The sequence below is a fragment of the Mustela nivalis genome (genome assembly GCF_964662115.1).
Source record: "Mustela nivalis genome assembly, chromosome: X".
Lineage (NCBI taxonomy): Eukaryota > Metazoa > Chordata > Mammalia > Carnivora > Mustelidae > Mustela > Mustela nivalis.
The window spans coordinates 98,682,627-98,701,106 of record NC_139040.1 but is presented as its reverse complement, the minus strand read 5'-3'; the positions used below and the strand labels follow the sequence as shown (position 1 = coordinate 98,701,106).

The 18,480-nt window shown below is 51.4% G+C and overlaps 1 protein-coding gene and 1 long non-coding RNA gene across 6 annotated transcripts in view; one reads left to right on the top strand and one right to left on the bottom strand.

Moving 5' to 3' along the window:
- BCOR (BCL6 corepressor) overlaps nt 1–3,185 on the bottom strand; it is a 121,445-nt gene extending 118,260 nt beyond the window's left edge. Inside the window, exon 1 of one of the 4 annotated variants that reach the window (XM_082717844.1) lies at nt 2,981–3,185. The gene's annotated coding sequence lies outside the window, so the exon portion shown is untranslated. The remainder of the gene's footprint in view (nt 1–2,980) is intronic. The other 3 variants (XM_082717864.1, XM_082717882.1, XM_082717888.1) reach the window with 3 other exon arrangements.
- A 661-nt stretch (nt 3,186–3,846) lies between these two features.
- The window catches only part of LOC309856538, a 31,325-nt gene continuing 16,691 nt past the window's right edge, over nt 3,847–18,480 (top strand). Inside the window, exons 1-2 of one of the 2 annotated variants that reach the window (XR_014307263.1) lie at nt 3,847–4,032; nt 5,519–5,871. This is a non-coding gene — a long non-coding RNA (uncharacterized lncRNA). Of the gene's footprint in view, nt 4,033–5,518; nt 6,191–18,480 lie in introns of those variants that run through there. The other variant, XR_014307264.1, reaches the window with a different exon arrangement.

The following is an 18,480-nucleotide window of genomic DNA, read 5'->3' as shown; positions in this document are numbered from 1 at the left end:
AGACAACGCAAATGGCCTTTCCCTGACGCGGCTGCAGGCATTCGCCTCCACACTGAAATGTGCTGGCGGTGCGCTCCCGCTCTGGGTTGATCCTTATCGGAACTGTGCGTGCCAAGCTGCCAGGCCCGCGGAAGACAAAGACGCGGCTGCCTCCGGGTTTGCTCCCGAAGCCTCAGGGTCACCTACGGGGCTTCCCCTTTACAGCTTCCGGGCCCCCAAGCCGCCGCCCGGGACACCGCCGGAGCCCGAAGTCAGAATTCCAGTTCTCGAGCGCCACCCGGAGAGTTGACATTACCCCTCTTTCGAGGCCGCGTGGTGCGCAAGCGAGAGACTGAAGGTGGTGGCAGCACAGGGCTGGCTGCGGGGGGGTCGGCGGGGGGGGCAGTTTCCCCACACCCTGCGGCACGTATGCAGGAAAAGAAAAAAGCCCGGGGGTGGGGTGGGGACGTGGGCTTTAAAAGCCAAAACCCAGGGAAATCTACTACTCGGTACAAACAATCCCAGACAGGAGTTTGCAAGGACTCAGCAGCCTCCAAATAGAAACTACAACTAAAATAAATCCCCTTTTAGAGTTATATTCAGAGTCCTCCAAGGTGGAATGCAAGGGAGACCGCGCCTTCTTAGGACACACACGGGTGGTGCCAGGAGACATCGTGGTCAGCCGAGCACCTTCTGCACACACGTTTAATACCAGGCAAAAATGTGAGGTTCTCATTCGAATCTGATTAACCAGTTCTCATAGTGCTTGTAACTGACTCAACGTACACTCGATTAAAAAAAAAAATTCATCTTGCTTGAAAGATACACGGACGACCTGTATTTAGATAGGCTAAGTTCCCGCAGCTGTCTGACCACATTTGTCTAGTCTCTCTAAGAATCCACGTTTTCTAGCCCGGGAAGGGGCAGGCGGCCCTCCTGGCTCCCCCTTCGGCGGTTTCCTGGTGAGGCGCCCATCCTCCCCAAGCACCGGGAACGGAGGCGGCCGCATTAATACTCGCGGGCAGCCTGCTCTGACCTATACTGTCATTTTTTCCATCGGTCAGAATCGGGCTTTGGGGGGTGGGGGGGACGGTGGGTTCTCCTCCGAGGGACTCTGCACGGATGATTGGGTTTTCCCCGGCGAACTTAACACGGAGGCGAAAGGGGCAGATGGAAACCAGGCCTCCGCTGGCCGGGCGCGCGTAAGCGCCGCACTCTGCAGCTCGACGCAAAGCCAGGGCTGGATTTTCGAGGCCCGGGCCCGGCGGCCTCCCCGCGCCGGCGCGATCCTCTCTCCCTCGGGCTGAGCAAACGTGCTCGCCTAATTCCGCCCTGGAGACAGCAGCTGTGCGGCGAGAGCAGGGGAGGGCGGGGTGGGGGGGGCAGCAACTTTTCCAACAGAAAGTGTATGCGCACAGGAGAGGTGAAGGCCCACCCCGATTCTGTGCACGTACCGACACAGCATCTAATCAGTGTCACTGCCAGGAATACGCTTCCGCGGCGGGCGACACCCCCGCCCCCGCCAACCTGCAGGAGGGAGGGGGGAATGCAAATGGCGTCTCACGTCGTCCCAGACTCTGCACGGCTCCCGCTGCCCCGCGACCCAGAGCAGACGTCGCAGCGGGCCAAGCGCCGCCACTCTGGGGACGCGAACACACTGGCGGCCGGCGCCCCTCTCCTGTGTTCCGGTCTCGGGAAAAGGAACTAGCACTGCTCCCCGTTCCGAGGCCATTCCCCCTGCCCCCACGTCCGGAAAAGCCGCCCTTCCCTGACTGGGGGTAGGGTGGGTGAGGGGACGCGGGAAACTTTGCGAGACAATTGTTCTGCGCCTTCCTCGCGTGGCGCGGGAGAGGAACGTGGGTGGGTTTCCCGTCCGAGGCCTGCCCACACTCCCCCGCTCTTCCAGGTCTCGGACCTGAACCTTGTGGGCTACGGCGGTGGTGGGAGAGGTACATTTCAGGCCAGCGGGTGGGGGGAGGACACCAAAGTCAGGCGTCTTCACAGGGTCTGGCGGGCGGCCAAGTTAGTGTCCTTTCCCTCCCACGCTGGAGTAGCGCGCGCCGCTTTGGGAAAGCGTGAGACTCCTCACCCCTTGGCCACGAGGCCACTCCAGTCTTCAAGGTGGGGCCGATGGTTTCTCTACAGCACCCTCTCCCGCTCTGCGGCCGCCGCAGGGCTCGCACGCCCCCGGGGAGTCCCCAAAGAGCCGCCAGAGACGGCCCGCGCCTTCGCTCGCCGGCTCTTCCGGGGGAGGGGGGAGACGTGTGTGTCGTGTGCACCCCGGCCCCGGCTCACCACCCTCCGCGGAGCCACCTCGGCAGCCCTCCCGGGCCACGGCCTCAGCCGATCCCTGCCCGGAGTCGCCCAGCGGGATGCAGCCGCCTCCACGCGGAATGGGGCGCCCCTGGGACGCAGGCAGGGATGGCGGTTCCGGTCGTTCCGGGATTTGCGTGCAAGAAGAAAACAAGGCCGGCGACTACGAGAGTGGCGCCTCCATTCTCGGGGTTCAGACGCCCGCGCGTTCTCCGCGCCGGTCCGGTTATGGCCACTCCGGCCTCGGGGACCCGCTTCCGCCCCCCCCGCCCCTCCCCCCCCCCAGCAATTCCTCGTCCCGCCTGTGCCGCACCGCGCAGAGCTCCCAGCCAGCACCCTGGCTCCCACACTAGCTCCCCCCGCATACCCCCCCAACCTCCCCGTAACTCGCGCGCCTGCCTCGCCCCGGGCTCCGGGCGTCGCTCGCTCTCAGCGCCCGGAGCACGCCGGTTCTACCCTCGGCTGCGAAAACCGCCACCCCCGCCCGGCCGGGCCCTTGTCCCAGCCTGGCTCCCCCGCCAGCTGCGCCGCCACCGCCGCACGTGACCCGCCCCCGTCGCGGCTTCCGCTGAGCTGCCTGTTCCGGAGCACAAACAATTTCTGCTCTGACGCGGGGTCTCTCGGGCCCTGGCGTCCTCTCCTCCCTGCCCCCCCTTCCGGGTACGAGAACTCAAAACAACTCGCTGACCTTCGGGCCGACCAGCTCCGGCTTCCACCGACTCCGGCATTCCGTGCAAACCCAGCAGCGGCGGCTTCTAAGATTTCACTCCGCGCTGGGCTGGGGGGAGGGGGTGGTTTCTCCAGGAGGGGGTGTCTCAGATCGAAAGAGCCACTTTACGCTCCTTCCTCTCCTCCGAAGTGAGTTTTTAGACTATCCGGAGGCCCTGGGGAAACGCTTGCAACCGCGCGCTAAGAAAGCACCCCCTCCCTCCCGACCAGGCATATGCCGCCTTGACTAGTGTCTGACCCGATTTCCAGGGTCACAGCCCGGCGGCAGAGGGCCTGGCCAGCCTCAGAAATACCACCCAGCGGTGGGCTGTGGCACCGAGCAGAGCTGGGGTAGGGTGGAGAGAGTGCGTTAAATAATTAATAGTAGCTCCCACTTCCGCTTTGCGCTATTTCTGAAGTCTTCCAACTTTACAGATCAAGAAACTGAGGCATGGGGCGCCCGGGTGGCTCGGTTGTTGGGCGTCTGCCTTTGGCTCAGGTTGTGATTCCAGGGTCCTGGGACGGAACTTCTCGTTGAGCCCCACGTTGAGCACTGATCCGGCTCCCTGCTGGGCTGGAGGCCTGCTTCTCCCTCTCCTACTCCTCCTGCTTCTGTTCCCTCTCTTGCTGTGTCTCTGTCAAATAAAGAAAGAAAAGAAATTGAGGCATAGAGAACACTCAGTTACATAACTAGCTCAGGGTCACCCAGTGTAGTTAAATGACTTAGTGAGAATTTGAACCCAGGACACTCCAGCCCAGGGTGGTTAAACATTCTGTTATGGTGCTCGCCTTGGAATCAAAAGTACAGACCCGTGTGTTTGTAGTGTTCTCTTGAGGGCTCTCTTTCTCTCACTAGGCACAGTGGTTGGCACACAGTAGGCATCAAATTCTGGTGGAATGAATGGGGGCCTGAACGAGTGACTGACAGAACCGGTGATGGCAAGTGATTTTGGAGAAAGCAGCCTCAACTCTTGATCCTTCTAAGATGATGGTCCTACCTCAATAGAACCTCTGTTTTTGGAGTGTTTGCAGGTAACAGGAAACTCTTATTCAAAAATATACTAACCTTCCTCCTCTCCCTCCCAGCCAATCAGCTTGGCAGCATTTGAACTTGCTGGGGCACATACCCAAAGCGGCTTTTACTGGGTGTCAGCCCTTTCTTTCCCAACCCTATTCTTTCTCTGGAGGCTTCTGCTTAGGGTCAGGGAGGCTGGAACTGAGTTTGAGATGATTCGAAACATATAGCAAGAAGGAAGGAGTGTATGTCCCCCCAGACATTGGCTTCTCTTCCACAGGCGGGCCGTGGGGAGGGGGTGGGGAAGCATGGTTTACAGCTCAGTGGTTCTTTTTTTAAATTCACGGACCACATCAGGACCACCACCATCCTGCAGCCAGCTTCTGTCACAGCCCTCACCAGCTGTGAGGCCACATCTGTCTAAATATGAGGCTGTCTACCTTAGCCAATAGCTCTGAGATGCTGATCAGTAGGACCATATCTGCCATTTGGAGAGCTGCCACTGACTCTCTGTGCTGTCCCCCTCCTTCCGGTGGCCCCTGAGAGAGGATGTGATTAAAAAAAAAATTCCTCTATTTAGAGAATCCGATAGAATGTACTTTTATACCATATTGTTAGTTTTCCCCTCCTCATTTTCTGAACCTACCCAGTTGTCCCTTCTGTGTCACTAATTGGGCAATCTGAAGTGAGGACACATTTCACTTCCGGTTACCTGAAAGCAAACTTTCTCCTTTCCAGTTTGATTCCTCCAACATCTGTTGCATATGCCTCTGTGGTGGAAGTCACTACATTAGGCAGAACATGGAGGAGGAAAACGCCTGGTCTCTGTTTCTGATTATTGATATAGTCTGTTCTCGCTCCCTCCCCCCCCCCCCGTCCTTTCCTCCCTCCCTCCCGCCCACCCTTTCTGACAGTTGTCTATTTTGGCTCACGTTCCTAAGATTATTAACCAAGAAATGAAAACGTTTATTTTCTCTCGAAGTAACAACCCAGTCTTGAGTGTAAGACTGGGGTTTCAACGACCTCTTTTACAATCTGGTCTGGAATGACCAGCAGGACCCTGTGACCTCGGCGTGGCCAGCCCAGGTTGGAAGCATCAGATGATTTCCAAAGAGGCCACAGGCCTCCATCCCACGTGGCCCGATTGTAGCTGAGAACAGTCTTGTTGAAACTCACTTACCCCTTGTGCCGGGGGACGGGTGACAAGTGATGTTGAACGGGAGGTTCAGGATGCTAATTTGATTTATTATCTGTGTACAGCCTGGGGAGGAGAAAAGGCTCATAAAAGTGTTCTAGGCTGGTCATTCTGAATGTGAGCATTTATTTCTCTGCAAAGCTCCCGAATGTCCCTGCAGGAAGTCTCCGGCCCAGCAACCCGACTGCACAGACAAAAGTCTCCCCTTTACACAGGGCTGCCCTCATTGTTTCCAACAGCTTTGTGCTTTCCCTGGGGGAAGACGAGAGTCACAGAGCAAGTTTTCTTCCTCTTTTCTCACGCTGCAGAGGAAGTGATGTTGTGGAAACAGTCGCTTCAGCTGGGTCTGCAAACCGCATCGTCGGAGTCGGCGTTGGGAATAACACAAAGCTGGGTGGCATTCCTAGGACTTGTCTACCCTGGGGCTCCAGGCAACCTGACCTGGGTCTAAGCATGGGGATGACGGGCAATCGCAGGTGGCAGGAAGCAAGAGAAGCAATGCTGGAGAATCATTTCTTCCCCGGGGCGCGGATGCTCCTGACTCCTTGAGCCTGCTTCCTCTGGGAGCGCTGTTCATTTACTCTCTCCGTTCATGTATTGGACCACATTTCGGGATCACCCACTCTGTGCCGGGCATCCTGCGAGGTCTGCGTATCCAAAGGTAAGCCCTGCTCTCGCAGAGCTTACATTCTACTTTGCTTGGCACACAATAGGTGCAGGATATGGTCCCCACCATCAAATCGTGTGGGTCCTCCACCCATAACATCTATCCTGCGCTGACTCACCGGACTGCCTTCATTCAGATCCTCTAGGACTCTTTGCCAGGCAACTGAACGCACCCTCCCCCAAACTCCCCTGATCGTGAAACTCACGGCTTTAAAATCCTTCAAGCAGCAAGAAGGGGAGGGACAAGGGGCACAAGGGACGCCCCCTTCCATTTGAGTCAGCCTCCTTTATAAAAAGATTTCTCAGAAGTCTCACCCAGTGATTTCTACGTCTGTCTCATTGACCCCTTCTTGCTGCAAGGGAGGCTGAGAAGTGTTACCTTCTAGCTTGGGTGCCTTGGCGCCTCTCATTACTAAAGGAGGAGGAGGCACAGCCCACTGGGGTGGGAACAGGCCTCCTCTGCTCATCTATGCATAGAGAGTATGTGGCAGATAGTAGGAAAACACTTGGTGGGTGGTAGGAGAGGACCCATTGGGTCCCTGTTCTTGACTCGCATCTCAGTTCTCTGGGAAGTGGCCCATCATCTCCTCCTTGCTATGGGGTCACTGGCAGGCTCCTTGTTTGCTATAGCTCCAGGGGGAGCCTGACCCTGGCCGAGACCCTTCTGTTCTTTTCGCTGGGAAGGGCAGATCAGGAGAGAAAGCCGGGTCCAGCAGGTCAGGGCTGGCTCCAAGGTGTGTGACCACTGCAATCACGCCGCCCCCTGGTCAGAAGGGCCCCACGCTCAGGGTTCAATGCTCTGCAGTTGTTGACCTTGACCCTTTGAAGACTATGATCTCTAATTCATGTTTGGTAGGTGAAGCCGAATGGGGCGGTGGAGCATGAACCAGGGGCATGGAGACTTGGGTCCTATAGGGCCTCACCTCCCGGTTTACCTCCTTGAGATGGGTTCTCAGATGCCTGCTCCCCAACACCCAGCGCCTCCAGCTCCCCCACCCCCCGGCCTTCCACCCTCTCTGCCCCTGGTAGGGACCTGGGTGCTAATGTGGGGGTGGGGCAAGGGGGCAGCTTTCCCTGCCTGGGCTGGGAGGGCCACAGCACGGTTGACTGGCAACTTGGCAGAGTCCTCCCACCCACCCACCGCGGATCCAGGCACAGAGTGTGTCCCAGTGTGGTGGCTGTGATCTCTTAGAAGCTACGACCTGCCATGGGTGGAGGTGGTAACCACTTGGGAAAAAGAGATTGACTACCCTGCCCATAACTGGGGCCCTGCATTTTAATTTTGTTCTGGGCTTTGCAAATTCTGTGGTCAGCCCTGCCTGACCGTGGGGCCGTGGTATTCTGGCCTGTGTATGCCAGGCCGGGGAAAGCCAGTCTGCAGAAAGGCAGAGAATAATGAAGAAGTGCAGCAAGTAACAGAGCGCCTTCAGAAACATGGGGCCCCGGAGAGGGCTAAGATGGGTTCCTGGAGGGGATTCAGTGCCCAGGTCCTGCCCCTGGGGAGGCCTGGCTGGGCTTGCGCTCCTCTGTTCTCCTTATCAATTCTTTTCTGTTCCTTGTGTTACTATGAATGGGTTTCCCTGATTGCCAACTACAAGTTCCCCAAGCAAGATTAAAAAAAAAAAAAAAAAAGGCTTGGTTTGTAGTTCACAGTACTGGGCTCCAGTCCCAAATTGGCCATTTAACTAACTGAGCGATACTGGACCAGTTAGTTATTCTCTTCATGTCTTCACTTTCTCAACCTTCAAAAACAACCGGACACCATGGGACCAACATCGTAGGTTGCTATGAGGATTATCTGCGCCCATCCTTGTTAATAGAGGGACTTAAGGCACAAAGCCTGCAGGAAATTTAGAGTGAAATGACTTCCTTCTTTCACTGTTTTCTCAGTGCTTAAAAACTGCTTATTTGAATCTGGTTAACTCAAGTGGTTAGAATAGGGTCAACCAAGAGGGTTGTAAGAGGTTCGAGCACGAGACGGGTTTGCTTAGCACATATCCATGGCGGAAGACGAACCGTGTAAGGTAGGGATCCCAGTTATCTGTTGCTACACAGTGAACAGCCACCAGTCTTGGTGTTTATTTATTTTTTTTTAAAGATTTTACTTATTTATTTGACAGAGAGAGATCACAAGTAGACAGAGAGGCAGGCAGAGAGAGAGAGAGGAGGAAGCAGGCTCCCTGCTGAGCAGAGAGCCCGATGCGGAACTCGATCCCAGGACCCTGAGATCATGACCCGAACCAAAGGCAGCGGCTTAACCCACTGAGCCACCCAGGCACCCCAGACTTGGTGTTTAAAATAACAGCCACGTTACTGTATCTCACGATCTGGTGAGCCAGGAATTAGTGCAAGACTAGGAGGGGCACTGGAGTGCCTGGGTGGCTCAGTCAGTTGGGCATCTGCCTTCAGCTCAGGTCATGATCCCGGGGTCCTGGGATTGAGCTCCGAGTCAGGATCTCTGCTCAGAGGGGAGTCTGCTTCTCCCTCTCCCTCTGTCTCTCAAATAAATAAATAAAATCAATCTAAAAAAAAAAAAAAAAAAGAGGCGAGGATGAGCAAGTCTTCTGCTCCATGTGGGATTGACTAAGGTCTCTAAGTGGTACCAGGTGGTAGATGAGCCAGTCTGGCAAATCCAAGTTGGCTTCACGTATATGAGTGGTGCTTTGGTGGGGATGGCTGGAAGGCTGGACTTAGCTGGGACTGTAAAATGTGGCTCCCATCTGTGGCCTCTCCAGCGTGGTGGTCTTAGGAGAGTAGTCCTTGTTATATGGTGCCCCAGGTCTTGCAGAAAGCATTACAAAAGAGTAAGGCAGAAACTAGAAAGCCTCTTCTTCTTTTTTTTTTTTTTTTAAAGATTTTATTTATTTATTTGACAGAGAGAGATCACAAGTAGGCATAGAGGCAGGCAGAGAGAGAGAGAGAGGAGGAAGCAGGCTCCCTGCTGAGCAGAGTGCCCGATGCGGGACTCGATCCCAGGACCCTGAGATCATGACCTGAGCCGAAGGCAGCGGCCTAACCCACTGAGCCACCCAGGTGCCCTAGAAAGCCTCTTCTGACTTAGCCTTGGACATGATGCAGTATCACTTCTGCCCATTCACTTAGTTACCAGAGAGTCACAAGTTCACCCAGATTCAAAAGCAGGGTGCGCAGAAGGGCGTGAATGAGTACCCAAACATGCATCATGGGGCCATCTTTGAAGACCATCTCTCACTGTGGACCAACCACTCATACATGTGTGCCCTCAGTCCTGGGAGGCAGAGTGTGAGTACTCAAATGGAAGAGCCCAGATCCATCCCCATTCATCATCAGAAGGGTTCTGGGAGATCCTGAGCGAGGAGCAGGAGATGGACACGCTCTTGGGAACATTAGACCTCACCGAGCATCTGAGAGCTGAGTCCCTGGGCTTTGGATATTAAACCCTAGTCCTGCTTCAGAACCAGCCTTTTGGGCTCTTAAGCTTATAAAAGAAAAAAATCTCAGATTCGTATGAGAGAGTGACTATAATTATCTCCGTTTTCTCTATGAGGAAATGAATTAGATCACCTGGCATCCCAGCTAGAAAATGGTACAGTCGAAATTTGAACCCAGACATATCTAAGGCCAAAGGCGGTTACTTTATAGCTTAAAGTAACTTTCCAGGGGTCAGCCAGAGAAACCAGATATACAGTTTAATACTCATTTATTATATGTTTGGTTAGTAGACTTAGAAGAGAATGGAAATTCCTTTATCTGAGGAAGAGTATATATGTGCAAAACTTACACCAAACGTTATCCTTAATGGTGAAATATTGACGGACACCTGGGTGGCTCAGTTGTTTAAGCGACTTCTGTTAAGCCACTGCCTTCAGCTCAAGCCATGATCCCAGGGTCCTGGGACTGAGTCCCGCTTCAGGCTTCTTGCTTTTCAGGGAGTCTGCTTCTCCCCCTGCTTGTGCTCTCTCTCTCTCTCTGACAAATAAATTAATAAATTCTTTTTAAAAAATAGTAAAATATTTGAAGCTTTCCCTCCTGAGATCAGGAACGACAGAAGGACACCTGCTATCACTCCTCCTATTCATTATTATTCTGGAGGTCACAACCAGTGCAATAATGCAAGAAAAAGAAATATAAAGCATCAGAAGTGAAAGGAAGAGATGAAACCATCATTCACGGATGACATGACTTTGCACATACAAATCTGAAAAAAAATCCTACAACTATCAGACTTAATAAGGGAATTCAGCAAGGTCGCTAGATTTAATGTAGGGCTCTTGTGGGGCTTTTTTTTTTTTTTAGAGAGAGAGAGAAAGAGCGAGCAGAACAAGTGAGAGAGAGCACGAGTGGAGGGAGGGGGGAGAGGGAGAGGGAGAAGCAGGCTCCCCGGTGAACAGGGAGCTCCATCCCAGAGTCCCTGGATCATGACCTAAGTCAAAGGCAGATGCTTAACTGACTGAGCCACCCGGGCGCCCTCCTGTGGGGCTTTAATGAGAAATTGATATCATATACTAAACCCCTACCTATTTATTTCTCACCACCACCCCTCTTTAGCCTGTGGCATTAGCTATGCTTCCTCTTTGACATTCCCTTTACTCCTGCTTCCTTGACACTACCCTCCTGTGTGTCCTGTCCTTTCCCTGCAGATCTTTCTCCCAACCTCCTCTTTTGGTATCTGCTCCAAAAATAGTGGCCTGGCTCAGAGTTCTGTCCACAAACAGTGCTGGCTGAGCTCAACTCCATCAGGGTCTACACGGACAGCACTTCCTGCGATTGTCTGACCCCCCTGTACCATTTCTTCCCTGGACTCTCTCACTGACCTAGTCCTTAACTCTCCCATCTAGAATCTTTTCTCCCCGCCCTGCCCCTCATTTTTTTTTTTTTTATTGTGGTGAAATACTCATAATATAAAACTTACAATCTTAAAAGAAAAACTATCTTAACCATCGTCAGTGTACAATTTGGTGTTGTATTTTTAAAAGATTTTATCTATGTATTTGAGAGAGAGAGAGAGAAAGCACAAGCAGGGTGAAGGGCTGAGGAAGAGGCAGACTCCTCACTGAGCAGGCAGCCCGATGTGGGGCTCGATCTCAAGACTCTGGGATCCTGACCTGAGTGGAAGGTGGACGCTCAACTGATGTAACCATCCAGGTGCCCCAGTTCGGTGGTATTGAGTACATTTGTCTGCTTGTGCAACCCTCACCACTATCCGCCTGCCTCCGCTCTTGTTGCTTTGGCATCTGTGTGTCACACGGCCCCTGGGGTTACCTTCCTAAAATGCGACCTTGATCCTTGCCATTTTTCAAGATCTTGAGACACCTTGTTAGATCCGGTATTCACCAAATGGTGCGATAGCCCTCCGTGATCTCTATCCATGCTCTCTTGCTTCCATTCCTGTCTTACTCTGGGTCCCTCCAAAAGCTGACCCCGAGCCAAGGATTTGGGGGCATAAAAGCTGTGATCTCAGGAAGCACAGCAGGAGAGCGGGAATAGAGACAGGCCAAAAAAGGGTGCCTTGGTGAGTAGGTTACCAAGGTGGGTGGGGCGGGCGGTGGTGGTGGCTGGAGATCCTGCTGATGCCTCTCTGGGATCCTGTGTAGCACATGCCTCCGAACTGCCCCAGAGAGGGGTGAGGAAGCTGGAGTATATCTATCCACCAACTCCCATCCAGGGGTGTGCTGGTAAACCAGCTTTCTGGGAGGACAAAGAAAGTCTTAATTTGCAGTGTTTGCCAATTGCCATGATATAAATATTCCCACTGTGGCTGATTCTAAGCTAGTGATGGTTTAACAATTGGCTTGCAAATTTTCTGAATATGTAACAATCGGGCTCTCCAGAGCTAGTACCACAGCTCCAACACACTCCTGCCCCCACTCTGCATTAGTTGAGGGTTATTTCTGGGAAGCCAAGCACTTAGTATCTGCCCATACATATGGTGGCCAGCTGAGCGTGCTTCGGAGGCCAGAGAACGCTCTCCGATGGAGTTTCAGGAAGTCCTCATTGTATCTGGGAAGTCCTTTCAGGTGCCTTCCGGGGAGGAGCAGGGACATGAGTGGGGCAGCAACAGAGCTGCTCAGAACGCCTGCTCCCTCTCAGCCCACCCCTGAGCTTCTTCTGCTCCTCCAGCCCTCAGCTATGGGGTCACCACCTCCGTGCAGCCCTCCCTGCATTCCCACAAACCGTCCTCACTCTCATGACAGCCCCAGAGCATGCCCTTGGCTTCTTAACTGTCCCCTGCCTTTCTCGTCACTGAACTGCAAGGTGCTGTGGCCGGCGATGTTGTCTACCACTTTCTGTAACTGTCGTAGTAGCCCGGTGCCCAGCACAAGCTTAGCTACTTAATACCTAACTCAGCCCACCCGACCTGGCACCTAGTAATGGTTGAGTCAAATGAACACTCTCCCCCTCCCCTATGTATATATATCCACTGCTCAGTCAATCAATGGGTCTCTCTCTGGCTTTTATTGCTTATCCCCATCCGTTTCCAAAGAGGACTTTAGGCAGCAAGCAGGTGCTTCCTTTCCCGTGAAGGTGTGAGCGACCATATTTTCCGAAGCAATGATCAGGACACGTGATCTGACACATGTTCCAACACATGGTCTGACAATGGGACAGAATATTTTAAATCTCCGCCGTCTCGGAAAATCCGGGCTGCGGGGCTCCGTGCAGAAAAGAGCCAGGAGCCACGGCCTCATAATGCATCCCCAGAACAGGCAGGAGTTCCGTTTTAAAGACCTCTGTGATTTTCAGAGCAGCATGTGAAGAGAGCTGAAGAGAGAAGTTGATTTCTGTGGCACTCTAGCTGGAGTGATTATAGGGAGCGGGGAAAAATTTGTGGCAGAAACAAGTTCTCATTAAGACCATATGCTGTATTTCTAATCGATGGCTCTTAGAAGTAATTCCCCGACATTTCATTCATTTTTACTGCCTCCCCTTCAGGGGCAGGAAGAACAGCGTTGTTAGCCTGCGTTTATAGATGAGGATATCTAGAAACAGAGAGGTGAAATGGCTCAGCCCCAGTCACAGAGTGAATCAGAGAGACACCGCCAGCCTTGGATTCAGAATTCCAACTTGAGCTTCTGTGCCAAGATCCCTCGGGGCACATTTCCTTCCTCATTTGCATAAATCATCAACATTTTTTTCCAAGCTTGTGCTGAGAAAGCCCCTTTTCAAACAGTGGAAACTCCCTTTGCCTTCTGTTGCCTTAGTTTTATTTTGTGAACCGAATTCTTTCACTTCAACACGTAGACTTGCTGTTTTTCCTTCCGTCGAGCCCTTTTCAAGAGAGGTCGTGACCTTTGCTTAGAGAGGCAATGGAAATGGGAGAGCCCAAATGAACGAAAACAGATGATCTGGAGACCATATAAAGTGTCATTCCAACTCGTGTTCACAATCCCATGCCGTTGATTGCAAATCTCGAATCATGGCAGGTTATCAGGAATAGAAGAGGGGCTGATGGTGTTACCAGCGTTTGAACCCTGTCGGGGATAAGATGTGCCTCCAGCTCGGAAAGCAGATTTCTAGGATCGGCAACTGAAGGGCGCACGCCGTTAAGCATTCGACTCTTGTTTTCAGCTCAGGTCATAATTTCATGGGTCCTGGGATGGAGCCTTGTGTGGGGCGGTGGGGGGGTGTCCATGCTCAGTGAGGAATCTGCTGGAGATTCTCCCTCTCCCTCTGCCCCTCCCCCACCCCATGTTTGCACACACTCTCTACCCCTCTCTTTTCTTTTTTTTTTTTTAAGATTTTATTTATTTATTTGACAGAGATCACAAGTAGGCAGAGAGGCAGGCAGAGAGAGAGAGGAAGGGAAGCAGGCTCCCCGCAGAGCGGAGAGCCCAATGCGGGGCTCGATCCCAGCACCCTGGGATCATGACCCAAGCCGAAGGCAGAGGCTTTAACCCACTGAGCCACCCAGACGCCCCTCTCTACCCCTTTCTTTCAAATAAATAAATACTAAATTTTTTTTTATTTTTTTAAATTTTTATTTATTTATTTATTGAAATTTTTTTATTTTTAAAGATGTCATTTATTTATTTGACAGAGGGGGACACAGCGAGAGAGGGAATACAGGCAGTGGGAGAGGGAGAGGGAGAAGCAGGCTCCCTGCCCAACAGAGAGCCGGAGGCAGGGCTCTATCCCAGAACCCTGGGATCATGACGCAAGCCCAAGGCAGATGCCTAACAACTAAGCCACCCAGGTGTCCCAATAAGTACATCTTTATTTATTTATTTTTAAAGATTTTATTTATTTATTTGATGGGCAGAGATCATAAGTAGGCAGAGAGGCAGGCAGAGAGAGAGGAAGGGAAGCAGGCTCCCTGCTCAGCAGAGAGCCTGATGCGGGGCTCAATCCCAGGACCCTGGGATCATGACCTGAGCTGAGGCAGCAGCTTTAACCCACTGAGCCACCCAGGTGCCCCTTCCCCCAGTAAATACATCTTTAAAAAGAAGGAAGAAACTGGACAAATCAGGGCCAATGCAAGTCTGAGAAATGTCAATCTGGAAACATGTAGGGAGTCATACCTGAGATTAATGCTATGTGAACTTGGGCTTCTAATCACCAGTGTAATTACATAATTACTCACAATCCTTTCACATATTTAAGGAATTCCTAGCTCATGACCTCATCTCTCTGATGGTCCTTAGGTGACTCCAGTATTGAGGTTTCTGGGCATGAACTGCGTTTCCTGGATTCCCAGGTCAGCACTTAGCGCATTGCTGACACTCACAAAATAGTAATAATCCTCTTGAAAGTGGAAACATATGCAATGTGTTTGGGAAAAACTTCCCCTCTCTGTCAAATATGTTAGATAATCAAAATAATTTATGGCTCGTTGGTTTAACCATTAGACAGAAAGAAATTATATCTATTCAGAATCTTCCGGAAAATAAAATTCAGCATAAAGAAAGAGCTTTCTGTCTACATGGTGTAGTAATTTACTTTATTTCTTATCATACTGGTTAGCTATTGGTGCAATAACGCTGTGTAACAAAAGTTTTAAACACACCACAACTCAGTGGCTTAAAACGTGTATTTCCTGCAAATGGGTGGGTGACTCGTTCTGGTGATTTCAGCTGAGTTTAGCTGCATTCTGTAGCTTGGGTCCAGGCCTCCTCCCATGTCTCCTCATTCTTCTTCAGCAACTTCCTGGGGGGCATTCTGGGCTTATGGTAGATGACCAGAGAGCAAAAGTCAGGCTGAATGGTGCAAGCAATTTAAAGCATTCTCTGGCATCGTATCTGCTCACATGACATTGACTAAAGCAAGTCACAGGGTCAAGTCTGAAGTCAGTGGGAACACAGCACCCCAAGAGGGAGAAGGAGGGGGAGGCAAGTGAATGTTTGCCGAACGACGGTCTTTCACGATTATCCTCCCTGAAAGGCTGCATCGTGTCCCCTCAAAATTCATACGTTGACCCTACAAACCCCAAACCCCAGAATATGATTGCATTTGGAAATAGGGCCTTAAAAAGAGTGATTACGTTACCCCCCAATCTAATACTGCACTATATGTGAACGAATTTGTATTTGAATAAACTCTTGATGGGGCTTCTTGGTGGCTCAGTGGGTTGTGTCTGCCTTTGGCTCAGGTCATGATCTCAGGGTCCTGGGATCAAGGCCCACATCAGGCTCTTTGCTCAGCGGGAGCCGGCTTCTCCTTCTCCCTTCCACTCCTCCTGCTTGTACTCTCTCTCTGCCAAATAAATAAATAAAATCTTTAAAAAAAAAATAAACTCTAGAAGAAGACAAAAAGTGATTAAGGTACAATGAGGCCGGTGGGGTGGGCCCAAATCCAGTCTGACTGGTGTCCTTCCGAGAGAAGATTTGGGTGCACAGAGAGACCCCAGGATCGTGTGCACATAGAGAAAAGGCAGCGTGAGGACCCAGCGAGAAGGCGGCCAACTGCAAGCCAAGCAGAGAGGTCTCAGAAGAAACCAGCCTCCAGAACAGTGAGAAGTACCCCTCCAGTCTGGGGTACTCGGATGTGGCAGCTAGAGCAAACTAACACAGGCCTGTAAGCCCCTTGTGGGTGACTCAGGGCTGTGTCGTACTCACCGTGCTGTGCTGTCTGCTTCCCTCCTGCACCGCTCTGTCACCCGCAGCACTTAGCACATTTCCTTGGGTGCCTTGTTTAGGTATCTTTAGCGAATGAATGAAGTCTCTCCGTTTCAAAATCAACAATTATTTATCTTATCAGCTAGGACTCATGGTTGCAAGTGATAGAAACCCACTTAAAGTTGTTTAAGCAAAACGGAAGTCTCGTGGGTCACACGACTGGGGGAGCTTCTAACATCTATGAAGTGATTCTAGGAACCAGGACCCTAGACCAGTAGGCCTGAGGAGATTGCACACTTGCTAGACGCTCTCTCCATATTCTCTCACATTTTTTTTCCCCAAATGACATGGCTACCAAGAGATGGCAGATTCTATTTTCAAAAAAATGGCACCAAGACCATCTCCCATCCCAGATGTTCACCTTACAATGTGACTTCGACACTCCTCCTGTTGAGAGATGGGGTCTATATTTCCCAGGTGTTTTGTTTTGTTTTGTTCTAGGGACAGAGAATGCACGTGAGTGGGGGCACAGAGGGGCAGAGGAAGACAGAGAACCTCGACCAGTTTCCATGCCCAGCACAGAGGCCAATGCAGGGCCCGACCCCACAACCCTGAGATCATGACTTGAGCGGAAATTAAGCATCATGTGCTCCACCGACCGAGTCACCCAGGTGCCCTTATATTTTTCTGTTCTTAATGGGGTTGTGATGACCGTGGAAGGGACCCTGTGGGACTTCCAATGCTAGGTCGTAAAGGACTATATGGCTTCTGTCTTAGTAACTGGGACATTGCCTTTGGAGTCCCGGAGCTGCCATGGCAGAAGTCTGAGGCTGCCGTCCTGTCAGGAAGCCCAAGCTACATGGAGAGGCCACATGAAAGTGTTGTGACGGAGAGCTCCAGCTGCAGTGCCACCTAAGAGCCAAGATCAAGCACATGTGATGAACATGCTCCTGGATGATTCCAGCACACCCCTCCCCCACCCCTCCAGTCATCCAGTCCTCCCTATTGAGGCTCCAGACACTGGAGAGCAGAGACAAGTCCTCCCCACTGTGCTATCAGAATTCCTGGCTCACAGAAGCTGGGAGCATGAGAAAATGCTTATTTTATGCTGTTGCATCTTGACATAATTTGTTATAGAGCAACAGTAAGGGGAGAAAAGAGTCCGGGATTACATTTTTTTTTTTTAAAGATTTTATTTATTTATTTGACAGGCAGAGATCACAAGTAGGTAGAGAGGCAGGTAGAGAGAGAGAGGAGGAAGCAGGCTCCCTGCGGAGCAGAGCTTGATGTGGGGCTCAATCCCAGGACCCTGGGATCATGACCTGAGCCGAAGGCAGAGGCTTTATCCACTGAGCCACCCAGGCGCCCCAACATTTTTTTTAAGATTTATTTATTTATTTGAGAGAGAGAGAGCGCGCCAGCACAAGCAGGCAGAACAGTAGACAGAGGGAGAGGGAGAAGCAGGCTCCCCACTGAGCAGGGAGACTGATGCTGGGCTGGATCCCAGGACCCCAGAATGACCTGAGTTAAAGGCAGAGGCTTAACTAACTGAGCCACCCAGGCATCCCCCAACCTCCACTTCCTTTTTAAGAAAATTGTAGGAAAGGTCTCCAACAGGCCAGGCTTGGTTCACATGCCTACCTCTTGAGCCAAAGGCTCTGTCTGGGAGGAAGCAAACTAGATTTAGTTTCATTTCCATGTTAATTCCTAGGGGATAGGTAGGGATGTCATAACTGCGAGTCACACCAGAGGCCCACGGCTGAGCTCGTTATGAAAGGAGTGGGGGAGTATCAGAAGAAGGGCTGTGAGATTGTGTTCTGGGCAGACTAAACTAATAGCAATATTATAGCAGCCTTACTTTATTTGGTAACATTTTTTCTTTTGAGGTTTAAGATAGTTTAAAAAAAAAAAAAAAGACGGGTGAACATACTGTATTTCCTACAAGCTAGGTGACTTTGGGCAGGTTACCATTGCCATCCTTAGTCTAATAAGAGAATTTGCGGGGGCCCGTGGGTGGCACAGTTGGTTAAGCGTCTGCCTTCAGTTCAGGTCTTGACCCCAGGGTCCGGGGATCGAGCCCCACATCTGGCTCCCTGCTCAGTGGAAAGTCTCCGTCTCCCCCTATCCTCTGCCAGCACCGCCCAACTCCTGTTCTCTCTCTCTCAAATAAATAACTAAAATCTTTAAAAAAAACACTTTTTGTAATACTTCTTTGGCAACTTGTCAAGGGCTTGCTAGAAACACTTTCCATCTGAGCCACAGTACACGTGCAGATAATCATTGCTTGGAAGCAGGGACTTCAACATCCTGGTCCAAGAGAGACACACATACATACCAGTCACATATGATTGTGTGTACACACATATTAAATTTGTATTTTCACATACTCCAAAAAATAAGCAAATTCTCTTCTCTACTGAAAGCCAGTAATATTTTTGCAGCGTAGAAATATTCCTAGGGCCAATATGCTCCATCAGAGATTGCTGCCTTTTTCTTATTTATTTATTTACTTACTTTTAATTAAAATATAATGTATTATGTGCCCCAGAGGCACAGATCTGTGAATCATCAGT